Below are 11,549 nucleotides of genomic sequence, written 5' to 3' on the forward strand. Positions count from 1 at the left end.
GAAAATCAGAATCCAAATGAATCCCAAATGTTGGAGTTCTGGAATTATCATATCTGTAATAGATATATTAAAGCAGCCACCTGAAAAGTGGTCAAAAGCTGGGTGAAAAGTAACATATCCAGCATTAATTCTATTAATCAAGTTCTGCCCTTTACTTTTGATAGCTGAAAAGCAGCACGTGACTGTACTGGATGAATATATATCTGCAGTACGTACGGAAGAGCCATCGAAGCACAACCCCAAAGATGTAAACTTGTTAACTAGTTCCTTAATCTCTCATTTCGTTCATAAACCAAGTTATACAACACTGAATTTATATAAAAATCATAATTAAAATAGATAGCCAAGGCTGTCACCCATCTCAGCCTCCACTGCTTGAGAAAGTTCCTTAGAGAGGAAAGAAAACTTACTCTTGATAGGGAGACAAGGGTCTGAGCAGTCATTTTGCACTCCACGCTTCAAGAGAACCTGAAATTCAGTCCATGAGCTTTTACAGCCACACACACCCCATGCAGAACTCTTTCTGCAGCTCATCATCCCTTGCTTATCATCTCCAAACATGACAAGTCATGGCTTTGTCATTGGAAAAGTGGAAGAGAAAGGTTCAAACCATTACTAGATCCCTATTTAGAAAAAGCATTAGATAACAATTAGCATTTTTGAAAGTAGCACTCACATGCAAACCTTCCACGCTCCCTCTCTCTACTTTGATTCGAGAACATTGTATCTCTAGATAGATTCACAAACAAAACAACTCTATAGCAAACCAGTTATTTGGCAGTATAACTCACATTACCCTGGGACAAGGGAACACAGACAAGCAGTTGCAATGGGTAGCTTTCATGCTCTACATACCATTTTACTTTGCGCTAACTTGTTTCTGCGTCACAAACCAAGAAATTTACTGCAAAGATTACAGAAACTTATTCTGGAGCATTTCCTTTTGTTGGAAGTCTGTGTGGTGTACTTCCACTGTTAATCAAGGGGCTTCATAGACAAAGGAGGACTAAAAGTGACATTGTAATAATACAAAACAACGGGAAAAATCAGTAGCTGCAGCTCTAGAGCATACTTTTAGATTACCGTGGTATACAACTGATCAGTTTATCTTAAATATTTTTGAAAGACAGCCAACAAGCAGACTCAAAGAATCAACGGTGTGCAAACTGTGAAAGTGTTCCTGCTAACATGAAGCAGGTTTAAGTAGTTTCAGTAGACACTGGAAGTCACAGGAGTGAAAGCTGTGACAAACACAGATTTCTCGTTCCAAGACTTTACACGTTGAGAATAACGCATAAACACTTGCCCGAAGAAAGTTGTATGTCCATGGTTTATATACACCATTAGCTTTGAAACCAAGATGAGAGCAGCCTTCTTTTAGTATTAATAGAGAGCATCATTAAAGCAACAAGAGGTCACATACAGACTACAACCACTTCAGGATCCTTTCAGGCAACATGACTACTTGTTATCACACCGCACGTTCAAAGATCTAACGCGCTGCTCTGCGGGGCTTTCACTGCTGACAAAAAATTCACGGCAGTAACAGTTTCGCATCCATTTGCTTTGCTCTGCCTTTCGCTTGTCTGGAAGGAGTTTGGCGTTGGGATCCACCTTCGCTCCTTACTCGTGGTGAGCTTGGTGTGGGTCACCCAGCCAGGTGGGCTTGCCAAGGCACGTGCTGGAACTGGGTCTCAGCTCCCACCGACTCACAGCAGGGAAGGCAGAGCAATCCCATTGCCATTCACTGCTGTTAAAAACCTTCCCTGTAATTTCTGTGCTTTAGTTTCTCTACACTAATGCAACAGGGATAGCGCATATCATGTAAAAAGGTTAATTCAAAGCTATAACAGGCTACAAGGTCTTTTTGATACTGTAACAGCAAGTTTAGAAATTACTATGATTTTCTCAGGGCTTTTGAAGCAGAACGCGTCACCAAAAGCAAACGTACATCAAGAGGTGCAAGCAGCTGCTCCAGAAGAGGAAAAACTAGTTCCTTATTCTCCTCTCTTTCTCTTTTATTTTTACACAACCTGATTTTGAGAAAAACATTTAGGTTTTCATTACCACAGGAGGGCAGGAGCATGTAATGCTAGTGCCGATTTCTTCTTAGAGAGAGCAGAACAAACAGTGGGAGCTGGAATGCAGAAAGAGCCAAGTCAGAGACCCGGAGCGTGATGAAAATTTAGTCATACCAGCGGAGTTAACTGCTTGTTAATGAAGGCGTATGCATCCCATCTGCTGGCTACAGAAGAGCTGGAATGGTTTCAAAAACATTCCAAGACAGACATACCATCAAATATACGATGCGGACGTGTGATCCATACTCAAAAGTTTACCCCGCTGATTTCAGCAGGACCAAGCACAGACAGACACACACGGGCACCGAGGTTGCAGGATACGAACCGCGTCGTCGTCACACATTAACTGTCGCTGCCCATTGAGAATAAAAATCTTTCCAGTGTTAATTTGTTTATTCATTAATTCTCATTTCGGGAGAAAGTTCTGGCTTGCACCCAACAGCTAATTGGTTCAATAAACAGCATCTCAGTTTAGAAGAAGAAAACATGATACTACAGTGAGAGCATGCAACTGAAACCTCGATATGTGTTTGGGTATGACTTAGGGCTTCTCAAAAGAGCTGGATTGCAAAGAGCCGGTTTTACAAGACAAGTCAGTATGCAGTTTAAATGCAAGAAATAACTACCAACATTTCTCCGAAGACTTCTTTCGGGGAAGGGAGAAGAGAAATTACTACTGTAAAAACGTGCCTCACGATGACCTAACACACAGAAAACATATTTATGGATGAAGTCACGGGGTGGGGGGGGAAATCCAGGTTGCTGTATTTATTATGTAAATTACAACTCATGGCTATAATGTTTAAACTTTTGTTTCCTTCCTAACTAGGCCTGCCACACACAATATGCTATCAAGAAAGCTGCCAAACAATTGTTTGAATATTCCAAAAAGCAAATATGTAGCCCACTATGAAAAATAAGTACGATAGCCTGAAATCTGCCGTCATCTGCACACTGTCCAGGAGTTCAAAAGACACAGAGGGACTTATCAGAACAAAATTTGCTGCACAAATACAAGTTCCCAGGTATCTTAATTCATGTTATTTGCCAGCATAAATTTCCCTTTTCATGAAAAGAAATAATCTAAAAATCTTAAATTCAATATAACTCATATAACTGCCAGTGTTATAAAATTGCCTTTAATAAGAAATGTTTTAGGCTTTACAAGTACTATACAATAGTCATTAGATTTTAAAATCTATTAGAAAAGTAATTGTCACTGATCTAGTGTGCTAACCAGAACGTTTGAACTGAGGCTTCGTTTAACCCATCCATCCCTTCAATAAGAAAATTGTGCAAATCGCTCCAAATTATGCATATTTTATGGGATTTTTCTTGGCTTTAAACCCTTTGATTGTACAATCATTTCTCTACAAGAAACATTTTAAAATAAGTCATGTACTCTAAGTGCTGCATCAGAAGCAACAGCAAAATGGGTTTTCATGATAAGTCCTTCATATTCTGCTATGATCAGCATTTTGCAGGACTACATAGATGGATTCTCTGGTAGCCCTTCACTTCCTTGTTTAGGAGGTCACTTTTTTTGCACTATTTCTTTTTATAAAGATCTATTTTTGACTGCTGTGGACTTTTGTTTACATATTAAGCCACCTGACGCCTTCAGAAGCCATATAGTTTGCTAGTGAAGTCATTTTCTCTCTGCTACACATAGTGACTCCATGTAACTAAATGCTTCTAAACAGGACTTGGCATTTACAGAAATCTGAAGACGACTCCTCTCTGCGCGGTTATCCCTTAGAATTAAAAGAAATGCACAGTTCTGCTTTTCTGCAGTGGCTGACTCAAGGAGGAGGGGGAAGGGGAATATAAAAGAGCACAAAAAACTCTACCATCACAATTTCAGAAATACAACAGATCATCTAATGTAGAGAATAAGGATTACTCAATTATTTCCTTGCCTTGGACAGCTGAGCTTTGATGTGGTTTGTTTTGTTGGTTGTTGGTTTTTTTTTGGGGGGGGGGGTGGTGTTGAGTTGAGGGGGAGACACTAAAAGAGATTATAGGAATTTTTTTTTAATTATATTTCTTTTTTACTGAGGATGGAATAAACTCCAGTATTTTGCTGGATTAGGTACAACATGAAGGAAAAATAAGACTGAAGCTAAGAACCCAAACCCTTCCACAGCACAAAGCACTTTACTCGGCACCTGCAGTTGCACTGTATGTACAGCTTTGGCCAATTATCTACACATTTACTATGACCTTCACTGCTGTGCTACACAAGCTTTAAGTTACAGTGACATACTGAATTGCCTTCTTTTGTTTAAACAAAAAAAAAAAATCTATGCAATAGTTAAAACAGTAAAAAAGAGGGTTTTTTGCTTTAAGTATTGTGACACAACATGAGTATTTCCTCCAAGGACAACTATCAATAAATACGATTAATTCTGTGTATTACAAAACAGATTATAACCCAACTTTCAGCATCAAAAAAATACAGCAGTGAGAAATCTTATTACACAGAAGACTGGATAGTTCACGTGCTACAATGACACAGGTTACCACTACTGCCAGTCACAGGAGAGAAGCCTCAGCCCAAAGAGAGAGCAAAATCCCCTGTTTGCCAAGATTTAGATGACTGGGACACAGGCGAGAGAAAAGGAAAGGGAAAGAGACAAGTCTGACTCCCCACGATCATTGCTGCACCTCGGCTACAAATAAGTATCAGGCCCTGGTCTTTTTGGCTGCCAGTCAGGTATTTCTTCATAAAAGTAATAAATATGTTTATTTTTCTTCCCAGTCAACACAACATGCCAGACCAATGGATCGTTCTGACCATTCAGGCTGTCGTGAAACACTTCTTCAGTTTCTGATTTAATACTAACTCCTATTGAGATGGAAACACCGAAAACATAGATCTAAATACAATAGCAAATCCTAAAGTGGTTTTGCCATATTCTTTGAGGTACTAAACCAACATTATCTGTAATATCTACTGGATAATTAAAATCCAAGTACACATGAAGTATAAATATACTACAGCTTAAGGTTCTCAGGTGTCAGGGTTTCAAGATTATTTTTATTCTTCACTTAACATTATTTAACCTTGTATTTTTATGCCCATCACTAGAAATACTTACGCTAAACTTCTAGTAGACACAAGTTTTTGACAGGATGGGTGTTACAAATACTGTATTACAGTAATATGTATGTTGTTTGCAGCACTATGTAGAATACATATATAAGTGAATTTTCAATCATCATCTAAAGTTCTGAGTAAATTTATTGGTTTCTTGCAATATTATCACTTACACTTTCAGAAAACTGTTTTCATAACTTTAGTTCCAACAACAGGGTCCTTCATATCATTAACCTGAACAACTACTGCTGTTTTAATATGTGCAAACAAGTGAAAGAGTGACAGGCTGCTAACATCAGGTATATAAAACAAAAATGAACATTTGATTTAAACATACCTTTCTTACTGCAGTTTTCACAAACTAAACCATGTAAGACAGAGTGAACCCTACCATTACCATTGATTAGCCAAAAAATATAAATAATAATTTAATATATTACCCTTCCCGAAATTTGACACAGTACATAACAAGGCTGTAGCTACAAGAAATTAATTCAAACCTTTAAAAGATGGTATTCTGTGAAGATTTTTAAAAGTCTCTACACATCTACTAATCCCTGAGAGTAAGCGATACTAATTGCTGTTCTGTTTAACAACTTTGTAAAGCAAACTTTTGACAGATAGGTGATGGCAATCTGCCACCAGTTCCCAAAAAGTGTCTGCTTTCAGTCACATCACTGTATTGACACTTCCAAAGGAAATTCGAGGTGCTTCTGGTAAAGCTAGTCAAAAGTCACCAAAAGTTTCAGCACCAAAACAATGGTGGCACAATATTTCGCACTCCTTATGCATAAAATATTCCCACAGACATCTACAGTATTTCTGGAAATAAATGCAAAACCAAGCCTCAAGCAAACATGTTTTGCAACCCCAAATATAGTGAGTTTAGAAATAGTTGGTGAAAAACTGCTTAAGCTTTAATTTTTTTTTCCTCCAAGTGCCTGTATCAACCTGTGGGCTGAAAGGAGTGGGAGACTAGAACATGGATAAGTTAAAATTGCACCTCATCACAAACAGGCTTCACTATTTAATAAAGATGTGCTTCAGAACCCCACTCCAAAGCAATACCAACCACAAACAAGATCTGTGCTACAGAAAGAACCTATTTTAAACCCCAGCAGTCAAAGCAGTGAGAGAGTGAACTGAGATGTGCTGTAATATTTATGCAGCCATTATAATGCAAATGTGTAAGGTATTAGAAAGGCTATTTGCATTGGTGCACAGGCCCTTCAGTCTATGTACAATGCCAACAGAAAGAACAATTAGGATGCATGCATAACAAAAAGCCTCTGACCACAGGGTAGGCAGGTCCACTGAACCGGATACAATATCTATGGGATCATGAGGGCTCCATTGGAAATACTGTCCGCTGGATCACTCCATACGTCGTGCTCATATGCAGAATACGAAGCATTTTAAGGCACAGAAGCCCACAGAGGATTAGCATGGTGAAAGTAAGAGCAAGCTACAAACAATTTACTGTGAGGACCAGTCGCATGTTTCTCAAGATGAACAACTGGGCTGAGGCACAGCTCACCTCCCCGGGGCTGCTCCTCTCTGCAAAACCCCAACACCACTAACAGACAAGTAGCAAACTTTCAACTATGCTAAAAAAATGAAAAATAAAAATAAAGAAATACCTATATACTTTCCTGTGGCAAAAAATACTCTCCAGCACATTTCTGTAACCAAAAGGGAGGCAGGTGTGCAAATTAACATCTAACGTACATCCACTCTGAGAATACAGACTACGCTTTGGTGGCAAAACCAAAAAGCAAACAAATATGTTCAAGTCTTTCCTTAATTTTTTTTTTTTTAAACATGTCCACCTTTACAGCAAAACAACGCTAAAGGAAACAAGTACATAGGCATGCCAGATTGTTTTAAGGAGTTCTCTGACCAGGCACCCTAGTATTTATCTACACCAATTCACAGCCTCTTAACATATTCTCAGGCTAATCAGCATGTCTACAGTTAGAGGATAGGCTCTGTTCTCATATGTATTTCTCTTGTAGAGCAATACAGATAAAGTACTACTTAAACTGCAACGATCTTAAAACAGTCTAAAATTAACTATGTGGTATAAAATCACTTTTTTTAAAAAGAAATTATAAACATTGCATAATTTCTGGTCAAAATACCACCATTACCTAGAGGTTAATGACAGAAAAAATCTTAGTCATTAAAATTCCCTTTTAATCCAGAGATCATTGTTTTGCTATACTGAAAATGCCTTTATTGAACTAAATTTGGTGTCGGAGAATGCCCAGATTTAATAGTACGTTATGTGCATTTCACAACACAGTCAAGCCCAAGCAATGCAGTAAAAAACAAGCAAATTAAGGTCAACGGCCAATACCGCAAACATTACCTGATTATTATACAACATGTTACATTTTATCCCGGTATGTTTTGTAACATAGCAAGACTACTGTATCAAACAGACTAGACTATGTCAGCCGGTACAATTTTAATGTAAACAAGGGTTCTTTTTATCTCTACAATCTAGTTACAACTGGCTGCTTAATCTTCACTACTTCACTATCTTCACCAGCCCTCTCTCACACACGCAGAGACAGAAATACCTCCTTTGAGATGCAGTTGCATGCAGTATAAATAAATACAAGGTATTACAACGACAGACAGGAAAGCGAGCCGCACTTCAATTAAAAGAGCACCCACAAAGAGGCCGCACAAAAAAAAAAATAAAGTAAAAAGCAACGAGCCTCAAACCATTTTGGGTGGGAAACGCCACTAGAGGAGCGGAGCGAGAGGGTACGGCGGGCTGGATGCGGGTGCACATCACCTGCTGCTACCCTGCACCCAGGCAAAGATCGCAGATTGTGATCCTTCTCCTTCATAACAAGCAGAAGATGCTTTTATAGCCTTAATTCAATTAACATGCACGAGCAGCACGCACACATGCAAGCACATACATCCACCTATTTCACGGTGCTGTATACAGGTCGGCAGCAGCCGGCTCGTGGGGTGACAAGCCAGGACCGCCACACACACCCCGCTTCAGCAGAAACACTCTTTTCTAGAAAGCCACAGCCAAGTAACAATCAATCCCAGGGTTTCCTAAAAGGCAAACGCACAGCAATCTTCGGAGCACTTAATTTCTCTACATAGGCTAAGCGTGCAGCAAGACAGCTGGAAAAAATACTCGTTGTCTAAGGGAATCCCTTCAATCACACAAAATCCTGGAAGAGAATACACCCGTCAGTGCGATTTAAGTGTCAACATAACAAAGGAACGCCCCTCCCAGCACCTCCTGCCTTACAGATATGTCACTCTGGAAAGGAAAAACTAGACCGGGAACAGCAGCTATTCGCAATCAGCACTGTTCATCAACCCTACCCTTGCCATCACCCCTAGGAAAAAATGTTGGGGATTGTTTAATATTTCTAGAAAGAACAGAATAGAGGGATGTGGCAGAAGACAGCCTCCTCTTTGAGGATTCCTTGGTATTCCTCAAAGGAAGGCTGTGGACACAGGGAGTGCTTTGTCTGGAATCATCATTCTGTATTACAAGATTATATATAAAATTAGTTTTGCCTGATGTACAGAAATCCTGATGGCTGACAAACATTAGCCTAAATTAAAAGGAATCCAGCTTCAAAGTACTAAAATAATCTCCCATTTTACTCATCCAGAGCAAAGAATAATTACATAGAAAACCAAAATAGTCAAACTCAAATCATTCAACAGGAATTAAGAGGATAAGAATGTTGCTAAAATTAAAATGCATGCATAACAGTGTAATAACAAATTTATAGGATACAGTAAATCTTTCCCAAAACCAGGCTAGGATTATATCAAGATCACCATACAGCATATGCCTGAAATATGGTTGTAAATAACTGTGACTTAATTTGACCACCACCTCCTTTAAGCCCTTGATTTTATAAATAGAAGCATCCAATAATGACTAGTGATTTAAAACAACACAGTATAGAAGGTAAAAAGAAGAAACAATAAATAGGAAGTCAAACATGCAAACAAGAAACAGTAGAAAATTACGACCCTGAAGGTAATTACTAAAACCATCTTAATTTCTATTTTGATAGTCAGAAAAATCCAGACCAAGTACTGCAGCAATGACAATACACACAATTACAACTCCTTGATGATGAATATCCTGCCTTGAAAGTGTCTGCACATGTGCAGAACTGAATAAAACATATGCTTCCATAATCCCATCTCAAACACATGAGTTAAAAATTACTGGTACTATTTCAGTACTTTGTAATTGTTTTCTCACACATTGTGACTTTCTAGTCCATGTCCATACCTGCTCTTAAACAAGCCGGTAAGGTCAAGCAGCAACACAGTTTCACTGAACCTGAGTTGTGCTGAATTTCTGTGTAGCTCACGCCCAGTCGCAATTTTAGTCAACACACCTTAGGAGGTGTTGGGAGGTTACTACAGTTTTTTAACCGTTTCCTAGAGAAAAATACGTGCAACTCGCAGAAAACACTTTCTACAGCCACAAATACACGCGGGAAGCTGTCACACCGCTTTCTCTCCGACACCTCTCCGTTTTAAACACCGGGAAAAACACCGGGCTAGGCAGGAAGGCGACGACTTTTGAAAGGAGATTCTGCCTCTCCTGCTCCATCAGAACTGGCACAATAAATACGTGGGGTGAAACAGGAAAAGAGCCTCACGCCTGTACGAGAGGGAGGGTGGGGGACAGCACTCACACAGACCGGGGCAGATGTAATCATTACCCTGAACGCCGGTAATCATTACCCTGAGCGTCAGAGCCACTACACACACGCGAAGTGTCTTAAATTTCTCTTCGCCAGCTCTCGGTACCGGGAGCTGGAGGGGAGGAGGAGAGGTGAGGCTGTAAAACGGAGCTTCCTCCTTTCTTTCTTTTTTGTTGTTGTTGTTGTTGTGGCGGTGGCTGCTCGATGCCATCGCCCGGCAGCACGGAGGAGCGGGGCAGCCCTGCCGCCGAGCCCAGCGGGGCGATCGGCCACCCCCGCCCCGCCGCTCGCAGCGGGCGGCCCCCGGCCCGGCCGGCCCCACCTGCCCCGGGCCCCGCGGCTGCCGGGCGGGGCTGCCCCCCGCCGGGGTACGCTCACTCACTCACTCACTCGCTCACACGCACACGCACACACACACACACTCGCACACACACACTCACTCACTCACTCACTCACACACACTCGCCGGGTGCCGGTGCGCAGAGCCCGGGCGGGCTGCCCCGCCGCCTCCCGCCGCCGACCCCCCGCGCTGGGGCGGTACGAGGGGCGCCCCCCGCGCGGTTACCTGCCACCCAGGCCCTCCCCGCCTTTGTGCCCGCGGCCTCCCGCCTCCCCCGCCGCCGCTGCCGCCCCCGGCCGCCGCCAGGCCCACCCCGCCCGCTGTCAGCCGCCGCCTCAGCGTGCCCCGACGCCCCCGGCGGCGGCGAAACCCCGCCGACGCCCCCCCCGGCCCGCCGCGGCCCCGAGCACCGGCCGCCCCGTACCGTGCGGCTCCGCCATCCTCCCGAGGCGCTGCTCGGCCCCCCCCCTCCCCGCCCGCCCCTGCCGGCCACCGTCTCTGCGCACCGAGCCGTCACGGGACTACCCCGCCCACAGACCTCCCGCGGCACCACGGGGGCGGGCGCGCCGAGGCGCGGGGCGACCGACCGCTTCCAGGTTACGGCGCCGCCGCCATCTTGGCGGCGGGCGGAAGTGGCCCGGTTGCCCCTGGCGACGGCGAGGCGGCGGTGGCGGTGGCGGGGCGGGGGGGCGCCTGGGGTGGCTGTACGGGCTCCGCACCGGCGGTGCGGGCTGCACGCCGGCCTCCCGCCGTCTGCATCGGCTTCCCGGGGCGGGAGCGGTAGCAAGGCGCGCTCAGGGCTCGCCGCTGTCTCTGCCGCTTGTCTTGGGGTCCCGTAAGCCCCGCGGGGCCTGGCCGCGGCCCGGGCCGCCCCGCCGCCGCCCCTCAGCGCCCACCGCTGCGGCTGTCGGGCAGCCTGAACAGGTAACCAGCCCTGCGCTGCCTCACACCGGGGCACCCGTGGCCGCACATCCCGGTGAAACCTTCCGTTGCGTCACCGCTGCGACACCGGGGAGAAACTTCTGTCAAGATTTCCTTGAGTGAGGAGGACGGCCCACCGCTCCGTGGATTACTGACCGCAGCTCATTACAGTGTTACAAGAAATAGGAACTATTTTCCCACCAGTCCAACTGTTTAACTGGAAAGTTTGTCCCCCGGGACAGACAGGGTCAGAAACTCTAGCATAATGAGTTCGTACAAAGTAGCTCTTCTCGCTGTTGTACGTGCGTGGCGCAGCTACCGCACTTCTGCTGCGGGTCACCTTTAGCTACTGAGGCGTTACAAAAGAGATGGACCAGGAGACTATGATGTTT

General features: G+C 43.7%; 1 protein-coding gene across 2 annotated transcripts in view; it reads right to left on the reverse strand.

Annotated features, from left to right (window-relative positions):
- SHOC2 (SHOC2 leucine rich repeat scaffold protein) overlaps positions 1 to 10,872 on the reverse strand; it is a 67,265-nt gene extending 56,393 nt beyond the window's left edge. Inside the window, exon 1 of one of the 2 annotated variants that reach the window (XM_075757924.1) lies at positions 10,743 to 10,872. The gene's annotated coding sequence lies outside the window, so the exon portion shown is untranslated. Of the gene's footprint in view, positions 1 to 10,660 lie in introns of both variants that reach the window. The other variant, XM_075757923.1, reaches the window with a different exon arrangement.
- Positions 10,873 to 11,549: the final 677 nt, after the last annotated feature.

The sequence above is a fragment of the Balearica regulorum genome, chromosome 7 (assembly GCF_011004875.1).
Source record: "Balearica regulorum gibbericeps isolate bBalReg1 chromosome 7, bBalReg1.pri, whole genome shotgun sequence".
NCBI lineage: Eukaryota > Metazoa > Chordata > Aves > Gruiformes > Gruidae > Balearica > Balearica regulorum.